We start from the raw sequence: 12633 nt of genomic DNA, 5'->3' as shown, positions 1-12633 counted from the left end.
TGGAGGGCAGGCAAGAAGGGGAGTAGAGAATGGAAATCTCTAGCTTGAAAATCTTTTAGTTTGACCTCAAATAAGAGGAACTTAGGAGGCAGAATTATGAGAAAATGGCATTTCAGGCACAGAAGAAAATGTTTAAAAGTCATGATGACCTGAAGACACGCCAGATGTTTAGTAAACAGCAAAGTCACCGGGAGTAAGTAGAATGTAGCACTAGGATTAGAAATATGATGAGATGAGTGATGACCATCAGGAGGTGGAGTCAGGTGGCTGGAGATTGGCTAGGGTTCTGTTTTTTGTTTTTTGTTTTTTGTTCTTTTGAGGAAGATTAGCCCTGAGCTAACATCTGCTGCCAATACTCCTCTTTTTGCTGAGGAAGACTGACTCTGAGCTCACATCCGTGCCCATCTTTCTCTACTTTATATGTGGGATGCCTGCCACAGCATGGCTTGGAGACTGGCCAGGTTTTGAAAGACATTACTGGAACCCATGCAAAAGGCTATGGAATGATTTGATCCCAACTAAATTTTGGCTGATATTTCTGGAAGCAGCACAATAATACAAATGCAAGATAAGAGTCTAAACCAGAGCAGTGGCCTTGAAGTTGAAAATCAGAGGACAGTTTTGTGGATGAGGATCAAGGCTGCCCCAGAGAGAGAAGCCCAAGGCGTCCTGCCCTACACACCGACCTATATCATCCTCTGGGAAGCATAGGACGTCCTGACCTGATCCACCCTGATTCTTATCTAAAGTTATTGGGCCACCAAATAACCAGACCCCACCTACACTGATACCATTTTAACAACTTTTTTATGTAAGCTTTCCTTTGTCTTGTAAAGCGGTAACTCACATACCTATGACTTAAATTTAGCCTTAACCCTCAACCCATGTTTGCAGCTCTTACTGCCCATGGGTCCTGTCCCCATGCTACTCCACGCTATTCTCTGAATAAAAGAGCACTACTACCAGAAAAAAAAAAATCAGAGGATGTATGGAATAAAGATTTCAGAGAGAATTAACAAGACTTCAAGATATTTGCATAGGGGAGGTGGGGGAGGATCAGCCGTAGGTTCAAGCTGAGACGCCTGTTTAGGTCACATCACAAATGGTGCCTGTTAACTGAGACAGGAAACAGAGGGAAGAGAGCAGATCGGGCAGGAGTGGATGAGTTCCTTTCAGAAGAAAACATCTCACCTGTTGGGGTTACAATAATTGGCTTAAAAAAAAGAGAGATGACCATCACTTTGAGAAAAAAGGAAGTAATCTCACAAGTTAAAAAAGTAAAAGTCTTACCAGGGCTGCACCAGATGATTAAAGTTAGTGACGCACCTTAAATGCAAGAAATTCTAAAAGTAAATGCTTCCGAAGGTTCAAGTTGGACATTCTATATGTACTTTGAGGTCCTCCCTCTATCACTAAGCAAAAGTAATGCCTTCCTATACTGTGCTTCCACAGCATCATTGCATTATAGTCTTGTTTGTTACCTGTCTGTCTCTGTCTCTCTAGTTTACTTTGACATGTAGCTGTAAAGACCTACGCAGCACTAAGTAGAATCTAGTGGAAAGACTTTGAATGTGGCATTTGGAGATGTAGATTTACTTGAAAAGGAAGAGGAACAGTGGGCAAAGGAGGTTGCTAGCCCAACCAGGGATGCAAACATTTCCTCAGGCCCCTACGATTAAAACAGCGTGTTGCTGGTGTACACCTAGACGGGCAGATCAGTAAAAAGGAATAGAGAATCCAGAAATATACACAATCGCCAATGGTGTTCAATAAAAGTAGAGTCACAAATCAAATGAGAAAGATTCACATTTTAATAAATGCTGCTGGGATAACTGGATGGTAATACAAAAAACGGTAAAAGTTGAATTCATTTCTGTTGCCAAAAACCAGTGACAATTCTAAAGGAATTAGACATTTAAATGTAAAAAAAATGAAATTACGCAAGTACAAATATTTGTGAATTTCTCTATAACCTAGAAGCAAGGAAAACTCTCTCCTGCTCTGAATCTTAAAGCTTTAAGGGAAATAATTAACAAATTTAACTACATAAAGGTTAAAAATGCATGACAAATATAACTTCATAAGCAAAGTTAAAAGATCAACATGCTGTTAAAAAAAACAGGCTAGGGGTAGGAACAGATGAGTTTCTAGAAAAGGCAAGTGATTCTCATATATTTAGGACTCTTCAATACATGAGGCTCATAACTAAGAGAATAGCTCACAATAGAAATACAAATTAATATTACACAGATATACTATATCTTATTTATCAAACTGACAAAAATGTAAGAGCTTGGCCACATATTTAGTTGGTAAAGCTAAGGGGAAATAGGCATATAAGCATTACTAAAAAGAATGCAAAATGTTACAAACCCTATGGAGGGCAACTTGGCCCTATTTATCAAAATTACATACGTATTCATGTTTACCCATTCTCTAGGAATCTATAACAAAGATAAAATGGTAAAATATGAAAAGATATACACACATGGCTATTTTTTCCATGGTTTAAAATGGTAAAAATCCAGAAATGTCCATCAACACAGGTCAAATCGAATTAACTTTGAGATACTTACAATGGAACACTATACAACTATTAAGAAGAAAAAGAGAAAAAAGGATGAGTACTTTCTCGTATGTGATATCCAGGATACACTGTTAAATGAAAACAGTGAATTGTGGAAGCAATATGTATATATACACTGTATTACTATTTATCAAAGAAAGGGAGGATGTGTGTGTGTGTGTGTGTGTGCGTGCGTGTACATGCACACACAATAGGAGATTAAACTACAATTAAATAAAATTATCATTTATATGTGATGAGAGGGAATACATAGAGGAGATAGATAGAAAAGTCAGGAGCAGTAAATTTACAAGATGAATCTGAATATTTTGTCATTCCAGAAAACAAGGAAGTTATCAAAAATTACTGGAATACTGTCAAAAGGACCCACGAACTATGTTAAAGTGGCTCCCACTGTACAAAGATGAGTCATCTGGAGACCAATAAGAATAATATCAGTGGATTGAAATGAATCAAATATGTTAAAAATCCAGGAACTCACAATAATGATCATTTTTTAAAAAATTGAATGCCTTTGGCAAATGCTAAGAGACCAACTCATTATCTAAAAATTGGTAAATAAATGGAAAGAATCACACAGATAATTTGTTTTTCCAGTAAAAACTGTACCTCAGGGTATTCAAAAATTTGATGAGAAAACTTCTCTCTATGGAAGTATTCCAGCTAACATACAAAGATGTAATGAAATAATTAGAATATTACCATTTTGCAAACCCCTAAGTAAACTCTGGATCTGGAAAAGGATCCTCAATGCAGTTAACAGCACAGCAGTAGACAGTTGGACATTATGCCTCTCTCGATGGAAGTTTAGAGCACCAGTTATGAAGCAGTCTTGCCAAAAATATAACTGAAATATCATCAAGCCTCTTGATCTAACCACCAGTACAGGAAACACATGGGGAATGGAGGAACAGGTTTTTTTAAAAAAAAAATAAGAAGGCAATCAGCAATATGCAGAAAGTAGAAAAGTTCACAAGACAAATTACTCAGTTTCTTGAACAAATCAATGTCAAGTAAAAATTAAAAGATATAAGTTCAGGCAACCTACGAATTAAAAATTCATAAGAGACTTACTAACAGAATGCAGTGTGTGTACCCTGTTGAGATCCCAATTTGAACAAACCAGCAACATAAAATCTATAAACAAAGAAAACATATGAGAAAATATTGACAGGATATTTGATGGTGTTAAGGCATTACTAGGATTTTTTTAGTGTGAACATAGCACTATGACTATGTTCTTTAACGAGGTTTTTTTCTTTTAGAGATACCTACTCTAATATTTATGGATGAAATATGATGTCTGGGGCAGACACAGTAAAGGAGCTGTAAATGAAGGCAAGAGTGTCACAGCTGAATAGTGGATACAAGCAGGTGCATTGTACTTTTCTCTCTACAATGTGTGCTTAAAATTATCCATAATTCACTGTTGGTGACCATGTAAAATGATGTAGTTGCCATGGAAAGCAATACGGAGGTTCCTCAAAAAGTTAAAAATAGGGGGTCATCCCTGTGGCCGAGAGGTTAGCTTCACACACTCCGCTTGGGTGGTCCAGGATTTCATCAGTTCAGATCCTGGGCGAGAACATGGCATCTCTCGTCAGGCCATGCTGAGGCGGCGTCCCACACAGCACAGCCAGAGGGACCTACAACTCCAATATACAACTCAGGGCGCTTTGGGGAGGAGAAGAAGAAGAAGAAAGGATTGGCAACAGATGTTAGCTCAGGGCTAAAAAGTTAAAAATAGAATTACCATATGATCCAGCAACCCCACTTCTGAATATTTATCCAAAAGAGTTGAAATCAGGATCTTGAAGAGATATGTGTGCTCCCATGTTCATTGTCGCATTATCCACAGTAGCCAAAATGTGGAAACAACCTAAATGTCCATTGATAGATGAAAAGATAAAGGAAACGTGGTATATACATACAACGGAACATTATTCAACTTTAAAAGAGAAGGAAATTCTGCTGTATGCGACAATCTGGATGAACCTAGAGGACTTTAGGGCTAAGTGAAATAAACCCGTCACAGAAGACAAACACTGCGTGATTCCACTCATGTCTAAAATAGCCAAAGGCATAGAGACAGATAGCAGAATAGTGGTTACAAGAGGCTGGGGGACTGGGAAATGGGGAGTTGTCATTAAAAACTTACACAGTTTCAATTATTCTACAAGATGACTAAGTTCTAGAGATCTACTGTACAACATTGTGTTTACAGTTAACAGTACTGTATTGTGCACTTGAAAATTTGTTATGGGGCCAGCCCAGTGGCGCGGACAGTAAAGTTCGCACGTTCCGATTTGGCGGCTCAGGGTTCACCCGTTCGGATCCCTGGGGCAGACATGGCATTGCTTATCAAGCCATGCTGTGCAGGCGTCCCATATATAAAGTAGAGGAAGATGGGCACGGGTGTTAGCTCAGGGTCAGTCTTCCTCAGTAAAAAGAGGAGGAGTGGCAGCAGATCTTAGCTCAGGGCTAATCTTCCTCAAAACAAAAAATTATTAAGAGGGTAGATCTCATGTTAAGTGTTCATACCAAAATTTTAAAAAAAAGAAAAGCAAAAAAAATTACCTACAATAAAAAAGTTAACAAAGGCCTCCATACAAATCCTGGATCCAAGATTTGTCGTCTGTTTAATGCTAAGCTTGTCGCTTACACATTTTGAGCCCCATTTTCTCATATGTAAAAGGAATTCAATGATAACAATTTTATAGGTTGGTTTCCCATCTCTACTTTTGGAACTTAACAATGGTTAATTGAAAAGAAAAAGAGGTTTTTGAATCAAAGGAGACCCCCTTTTAAATATCTGTCATTATTTTATGATCTTAAGCAGGTAGTTGACTTATCTGTGGTTCATTTTCTTTCGTATGAAACAGGGATCATATTAGGATCATACCACTCTTATGAGGACTATGTAAAGTTGGCATTATATAATTAACACTTTCTCTCCTGCATGAACTGATTTTGATTCCAATTTGGAAATAATTACTCACTCTCCTGATAGATTTACTTTGATTATTATTGTACAAATAATCTCCCTTGAATTATTATTTAAATACCTTTTTTTTGTTTTTTGCTGAAGCAGTTTGGCCCTGAGCTAACATCTTTGCCAATCTTCCTCTATGTTGTATATGGGATGGCACCACAGCATAGCTTGATGAGCCGTGCATAGGTCTGTGCCCAGGATCTGAACCCAAGAACCCTGGGCCATTAAAGCAGAGTGTGTGGATTTAACCCCTATGCCACTGGGCCAGTCCCTTAAACATTTTTTTATGACAAGCCTCTGGGCCCCTTGAAAACAAGGATCCTTCATATCCTCCACCTCATGGAAGGTATATCACACATAGTTGGAGTTTGATAAATTTTGATGAATTAAATCTCTTAAATAGATTAGATGCTACCTCCACAAACTGACAAATCTCCTGTTTCTGCTGATGCTGAACGCTCTTGCCATGTATTACATAAATGTTTAACAATGTACGTAAGATCTCTGGGGAAATCTCAGATTGTTTCCTGGACAAACCGTGAATGCGACAGGTAAAAAAACAGAGTAGGATTTGCAGTCTGGGTTTATCAGCACAGTGAATTGGATGATTATTGACATGAGACAAGGTATAGGATAAATATTAGCTCCAGATTTGTCTGTTGCCAAACGCACTGCAAACATGTCACAGATTCTACAGAAGAAAATGGTTTCTAGTATAAAGTTTCAGCTTCCTTCCAAAAATTGTGTAGCTATGAAGAGCCACCCAGCACATATGCGTGCTTCAATGCTGAGCAGTGACAATGGAGTGTGGATTTTTCTAGGTGTCATTCACCTTAAATCAGGTCAATGATGAGCAGGAAAAATGAATGGAGTCTCCAAAGCCCAACGGACTCCAGAACATCCTATTGGGAGTAACAAACCAACCAACCTTAAAGGTAGTTTGAATACTCCCACTTGAGATGAAACTCAATTCCAGCATTCTGATGACACGGTGACAGCATAGTTTTTACTTCTGAGAATTATAAGGCTCTTTTCTCATAAAACCTAGAGAAAACCAAAAGCAGTTCAATTAAAGTGTTTCAATGTGGTCATCTGTTCTCTGTAGCTCAGTGGCGCAGCTCTGCTGTGGCCTATAGAGTGTAGCTGTGCATTCTTCCCAGAAGATTCCCTGAAGCTTCTCTGAAGCTATTAACTGTGCAGGTCAGTGTAGTCAAACTCACTCCTCAGTGCTCTCCCTTGACGTTAACAAGCAAACACTAGAGTGCAGTGCAGAGCAAGGGGATGCCTTCTCTCTCACTGAAAAGATCTGTAATTTCAAGTCCATCAAACATAGTCCCGTAAGAATCTATGAGTTACGCATGAAGTTATAGGATCTGTATCCAAAAAACAGAAGACAGTAAAGTCAAATCAAGCTCATTCCATACCTTCCAAAATAAGACATTTGAAAGGAGATCACTATGACATCCTTGGTTCAGCATAAAGGGCTGCATTCATATTTCACAAGACTAGGACCACACTAAAATCTCTAACGTTTCTGCACAATTGTGTATGTCAGAGCGTATTTGATTTCGTAACTCACGACTGTGTTGATATTCTTAGTTTACAGTAAACATTTTACATATTGTGACATGGGGATTTTATTTCACTTCCTAGAAAATTTTGTGCTTAGAAAGTGATAAGGAGCAATTGCAATATATTCCATAGAGTTTTCTTCAGTTCATATTATTATATTCTGAAGTAAGTTGAAATATGTGAGGCTTTATGTAATTGACATTTTCTATTATTTTCATGGCCTGAATTGGGAGGGGGAGTGGAGAATAAATCTGTAAGAGAATGAAACATAAATCCATCATGGTTACAATGTTGCCCTAACTAGGAAAACTGTAAAATTGTTAAAGAGAGAATCTGAACAAATGGCTGCATATATTTAGAAGAGGATATATTCATTACGACAAACTAGAGTTTAATTTCCTCTTAAAAAAAAACCGTTATAAGTCAAGATAAGGTTCTTCATCCATGAAATAGAAACCATAATTCCTACCATACATATCACAGAAAATTCTTGTGATGTTAAAAAGTGAGCTAATGTATGGAGGAGGGGGAGAAGCTTTGTAAAAACCAGAGGAGGCTAAAAACATAAGTGATAACCAAAAGGATGATCATGACCTGCTTATGGACAGAAATAGATAACATTACACCCAGCATGCAAGAAAGAACTTAGTACATAGTAAGGGTTTCCTATGTTTTTTTAACCAAAATACTAATAGGTGTTGGGCAGACATATTGTCAAACAGATTGATTTAAGCAAAATTAAACACAAAATGAGCCTGGACCATCCTGTAGTGCCAGAATGTAAGGAAGTACCCCCCACAAAAACAAAAACAAAAACACAGTGATGTGGGGGTGTCAAAGGAACACAGGAGCCAACGGAAAGAGTTCCCAATGGCCAAAGGTGAAACAACCTGAGCTTCAAAATAAATGAAATAGAACTGGATTATAACCCAAAGTACAGAGTAAATATCTATGAGTCCATACTGAAATTAATTAATGTGAATTAATTCTTAAGTGAATGGGGGAGAATAAACAGATCTTCTGTGCAGAAGAATTCCAAATAATTTGTGTAGACACGTCATCCTCAAGGAGAGGGAGCACAACTCCCCACCCCTTAAGCGTGGACTGTGTGTAGTGACTTCCTTCCAAAGAGCATAGGAGGGAGAGCAAAAAGGAGAAAAAGGAGTAATTCGGCAGGAGAGACCCCTGACAGCACGACCTCAGCCAGGCGACCACAGCCAACATCCCCAGGGATAAATCATGCTGATAGTGTCCACCCTTGGTATGACGTACTGAGAATGACATTTTACCCCTGCGGTCTTCTTCCCAAAAGCCCATAACCCCAGTCTAATCATGAGAAAAGCATCAGAAAAACTCCAGTTAAGGGACATTATATAAAATATCCAAGCAGCACTCAAAACTGTCAAAGTCATCAAAAACAAGGAAAATCTGAGAAACTGCCACAACCAAGAGGAGCCTAAATTTCATGACAGTGTAATTCAATGCATCATTCAGAATGGAACCCTGGGGCAGAAAAAGGACATTAGATAGAAACTAAGGAAATCTGAATAAATTACAGACTTTAGATAATAATAATGTATCAATACCAGTTTCTTAATCGTAACGGAAGTATCACACTAACGCAAGTTATTAATAATACAGGAAACTAGATGTGGGAGTGCAGAGGAGGGAACATATGGGAATTCTCTATACTATCTGCTCATGTTTTCTGTAAATCTGAAACTTTAATTTTTAATAAAGAAGCCTACTAAATATGCATTTTTTTTCTTTAGAGGTGGTGCAAGGTACAGCAACTTGTCTTCATCTTAGATGAGATATTTCAACATGCTCCCAACCATTGAATCCCCAGAAACTTCACTAAGATGGCAGTCTCCTGAAATTTTGTGGGGTTTATCTCGCCCCCTGTGGTTTACAAACATCTTACTAACACATAAAAAGTACTTTACTACTTCCTGCATATTATATCCAATGAGCATAATGTCTTCAATGTAGTTAGCCAGGATAACATTTTATCAAATATCAAGGCAATCACGACCGCTGAAGGCTATGCTGTGGCAGAAAGCAGGAGGGTTGACACAGTCAGGCAAAATGGTGAACATGTAATGTTGGCTCTGCCAGGTAAGAACAAACAGCTTCTGGGAGTCCTTACAAATTGGTATGGAGAAAAACAGCATCGATCAGGTCAATGACTGCATATCAAGTGCCAGGGACTATGCTAATTTTCTTCAGTGAAAATACTATATCTTGAACAACAACTGCAGAGTCTCCAGCTGATAAAGTTAACAATAATCCACAGTCATTCTCCAAAATCGATCCAACTTCTGCATAGTCCAAACAGGTGAGTAAAATGCGGACGTGATATATATCGCCACCTCTTATTTTTTAAGTTTTTAATGATGTCACTAATATCTGAAAATCCGCCCCCACCCCCCCCCAGAGATGTGGTATTGTTTACCATGTTGGCAGGGAGCAGGAAAATTCAGACGTTTCCGTGAGCCCTTCCTACTTTATGGCCCTCCCCCATGGGTCAAAGGCCAATGTGGGGATTCTTCCAGGGGCCAAGTGTTTATAATCCAGTTATACACTCAGAAACTAGTGAAATGACAAGGTGCGCCTATGAACTAACTGAGTGTGCCGTGAGTTGCATGTGGGTTGACTCCACTTATCACCTGACCACAGTCACAGTGGTATTTTAGAGCACCAGAAATTAGCAACAATTCAGAACCAACGTTTAGTAATTCCCGAAGGTCTGGATATGTTTCCCTGATGTACAACCACTCTAGTAAATTTATGCAGGCTTGAAGATGATTGACAGTTTATACCCCTACATTGAAGACATTATGCAGGATTCTTCCTCAAGAGAATCTGACCCTCCCTTCAATCGAGGAGCTCTGGGTCTATGAACAGGCTTAGATCCGGAAATCTGCTGAAAGCAAACAATCCCCCTCAAGCATTTAATCACCAGTCCTAGGGAGTTTCCTGTCATAATTCAAGCAATGTTCTTGTAAACTTTCCATCTGTTTCATTCCTAGGGACACCATGATCAATTAGAAACAGTCAGTGGTCCCTGTGGACCCAAGTATTCTGATTACTGTTATGTCCCTGCTGGCCTTTACAGCAAATGTGCCCACCTTGTCTGTTGGCCAATTGACCTATGATACTCTGGAATCCCATCATCTCTATCAAAGTCAGGGAGCTCATATCATGGTGGTATTACCCACAGTCGTACCTGGCTACAAAGGAGAACAACCCCAGACCCTTTCAAGGGTGCAGGTGGTCCCCTCCTTAATGTATTTATCAACATCTTGGTGAAGGGATTGAATTCTGGGCCTTTTAATTCCTTCTTACACATCCTGCTGGCAAGCTCTGTTATCTCAGCCTCATTAAAATGAGCCATCACTGACTTCAAGGTCAACCAACCAAATGATTTCTTACAGTCACTTCCAACTCCATGAGCCAGCACAAATCCAGAATTTTCAGTGACTGCACTATATCAACATATTTGGCCCAGTCCTTCCAGTGTTATTTCCATCCTCCTTAGCCTAACACGTTTAGAATTCCACGTACGTTTTACAGGTAATAGATAATATGTACATTAGCAAATTTTGCAACTCTCTTTCCTCGTGAGTCATACTCTGTACCTAACCCCCTAAATCATCCTGAGATTTGGCCCAGTTATGGCTCAAGTGACAATGAGGGGTGATGAAAGAGCATGAACATCCTCCTTACAAGGCCTCTACTCAAGGGAAGTTTTTCATGAGTTTCCAGCAAAGAAATTCTCATATCCTCAGACACAGGAGGGAAAGCTATTTCCATGGGCAAGAGAGACTCAAAGTGATGGGGAATTTAAGATTTTGTGTCATCTGATTCCAACCAGGTATCTTCATTTCAATTTTCAGCATCCCATTCTTCCATAAATACCCTAAACTTCACATTAGCAACTGGTGAGCTTACTGGTTCAACTCCAATGCTTACAATTAAATTTTGTCTCTGATTTTTAGCCACGAAATTTCCAAGATCGTGACATGAGCAGAGAATATAAAGACCTGAGCTTATCACTTATTTTTCTTGCTACAAGTGCTCCAGTTTCCTTAAGAAAAACAACGTAGTCCTTGTAGTCATCACTGCTGACATGAGTCAAGTGCAGAAGCCACTTGGACTGCCAAGGCATTTGGTTCAATTTGACACTTCATCACAATAACAGACGATGGCTTCGGTAATTGTGAAGGCAGTGCATGTCATGGATTATCATCCCATTTCTTATGGGCAAAAATCTCAGCACTGCTCTGCAACTCAAGGGCGGGACCAGACCCATCCCCAAAATCCCATCTTTGAAGGGCTTTCTCCTAGGACCGCTTTCATCTTCAACTCCACATCTGCTGGTCTTCAGTTAGGAAACAAAAGCCACACAGTAATTAGAACAGGGAAATTTTAAGACAAAGAATTGTCAACTTGTAAAAGGTGGTTAACTATTAAAAGGGGGAAAGACGTCTATAAGGGGCGCAGAAGTAGCAAATACAGAAAACAGTAGGAACATGCAGCCTGACAATGGCAAAGAAATTGGCCAGAGAGCAAGTGCTTGAGCGGATCTGCAGAAACAGCACAGCCGGTTCTAGAGAAACTTGCCTGAGGCTCCACGTAAGCAGGAGGACTGATGATCATTGTAAAAGTGTGAGCTATGTAGGCAATAAGGCAGGGACCTGGGACTAGACAGGTGCACAAAGAGGGGACAGGTATGACATTGTGTAGGCTGGGTCCTCTGGGATGCAGATACTAAGGTGGAATTAGAAGTGTGCGCGTATTGGGAGTAAAGCCTGTGAAAGATAAAGGCAGAATGGGGCAAGGTAAGCAGAGAAAGCCTTCAGATAAAGATGTAAGCTAACACAGGCGACAGAAAAGGGGACAGGGAAAGAGCCCTGGCAGGAAAAGATTCCGACTGTGGTGCAGTTCTGTGAAGGTCTCAGCCAGCCCTATAGTTGCCAGTAGAGGAGTCCCTCACGGACCAGAAATAGCGAGCCCTTTTGTCACCACCATGCTAGGTCATTCACTGAGGGCTGCCTTGAAAGCACATGATCTCAACTCAAATGCGGAGACAGATCTTGAAGACACCTGCAGTCAGGGAGTGTTGGCTAAGTGTCCACCCCCACTGGGAGTTCTCTCTTGATCCGAGATCTGAACAGCTGTCCTCCACGGCTGCCACCTAAGTTAGGTCTGGTTGCTAACAATGAGAGAAGCATGCCCAGATGGTGGGTAGACTATTAACAGGGCTGGGAGTAGAGAGAGGCAAGTGAGGCGCTCAGGATACAAGATCCAAAGAGATACTCGCCCTCAGGTGCCAACCCTGCACTTACCTGGGCCTGAGAGTGAGTGCCTCCTTCATTCTTGCTCTCTGAGTGCTTCGCTGCCCTCTCTCTAGTCCCAGCCCTGCACGTATCCATTGACCAGATACCACAATTCACGTTACTATATTTGCTTTTGCACA

This window comes from Equus przewalskii, chromosome 8, assembly GCF_037783145.1.
Source record: "Equus przewalskii isolate Varuska chromosome 8, EquPr2, whole genome shotgun sequence".
Lineage (NCBI taxonomy): Eukaryota > Metazoa > Chordata > Mammalia > Perissodactyla > Equidae > Equus > Equus przewalskii.
Note: the sequence above shows the minus strand (reverse complement) of the source record.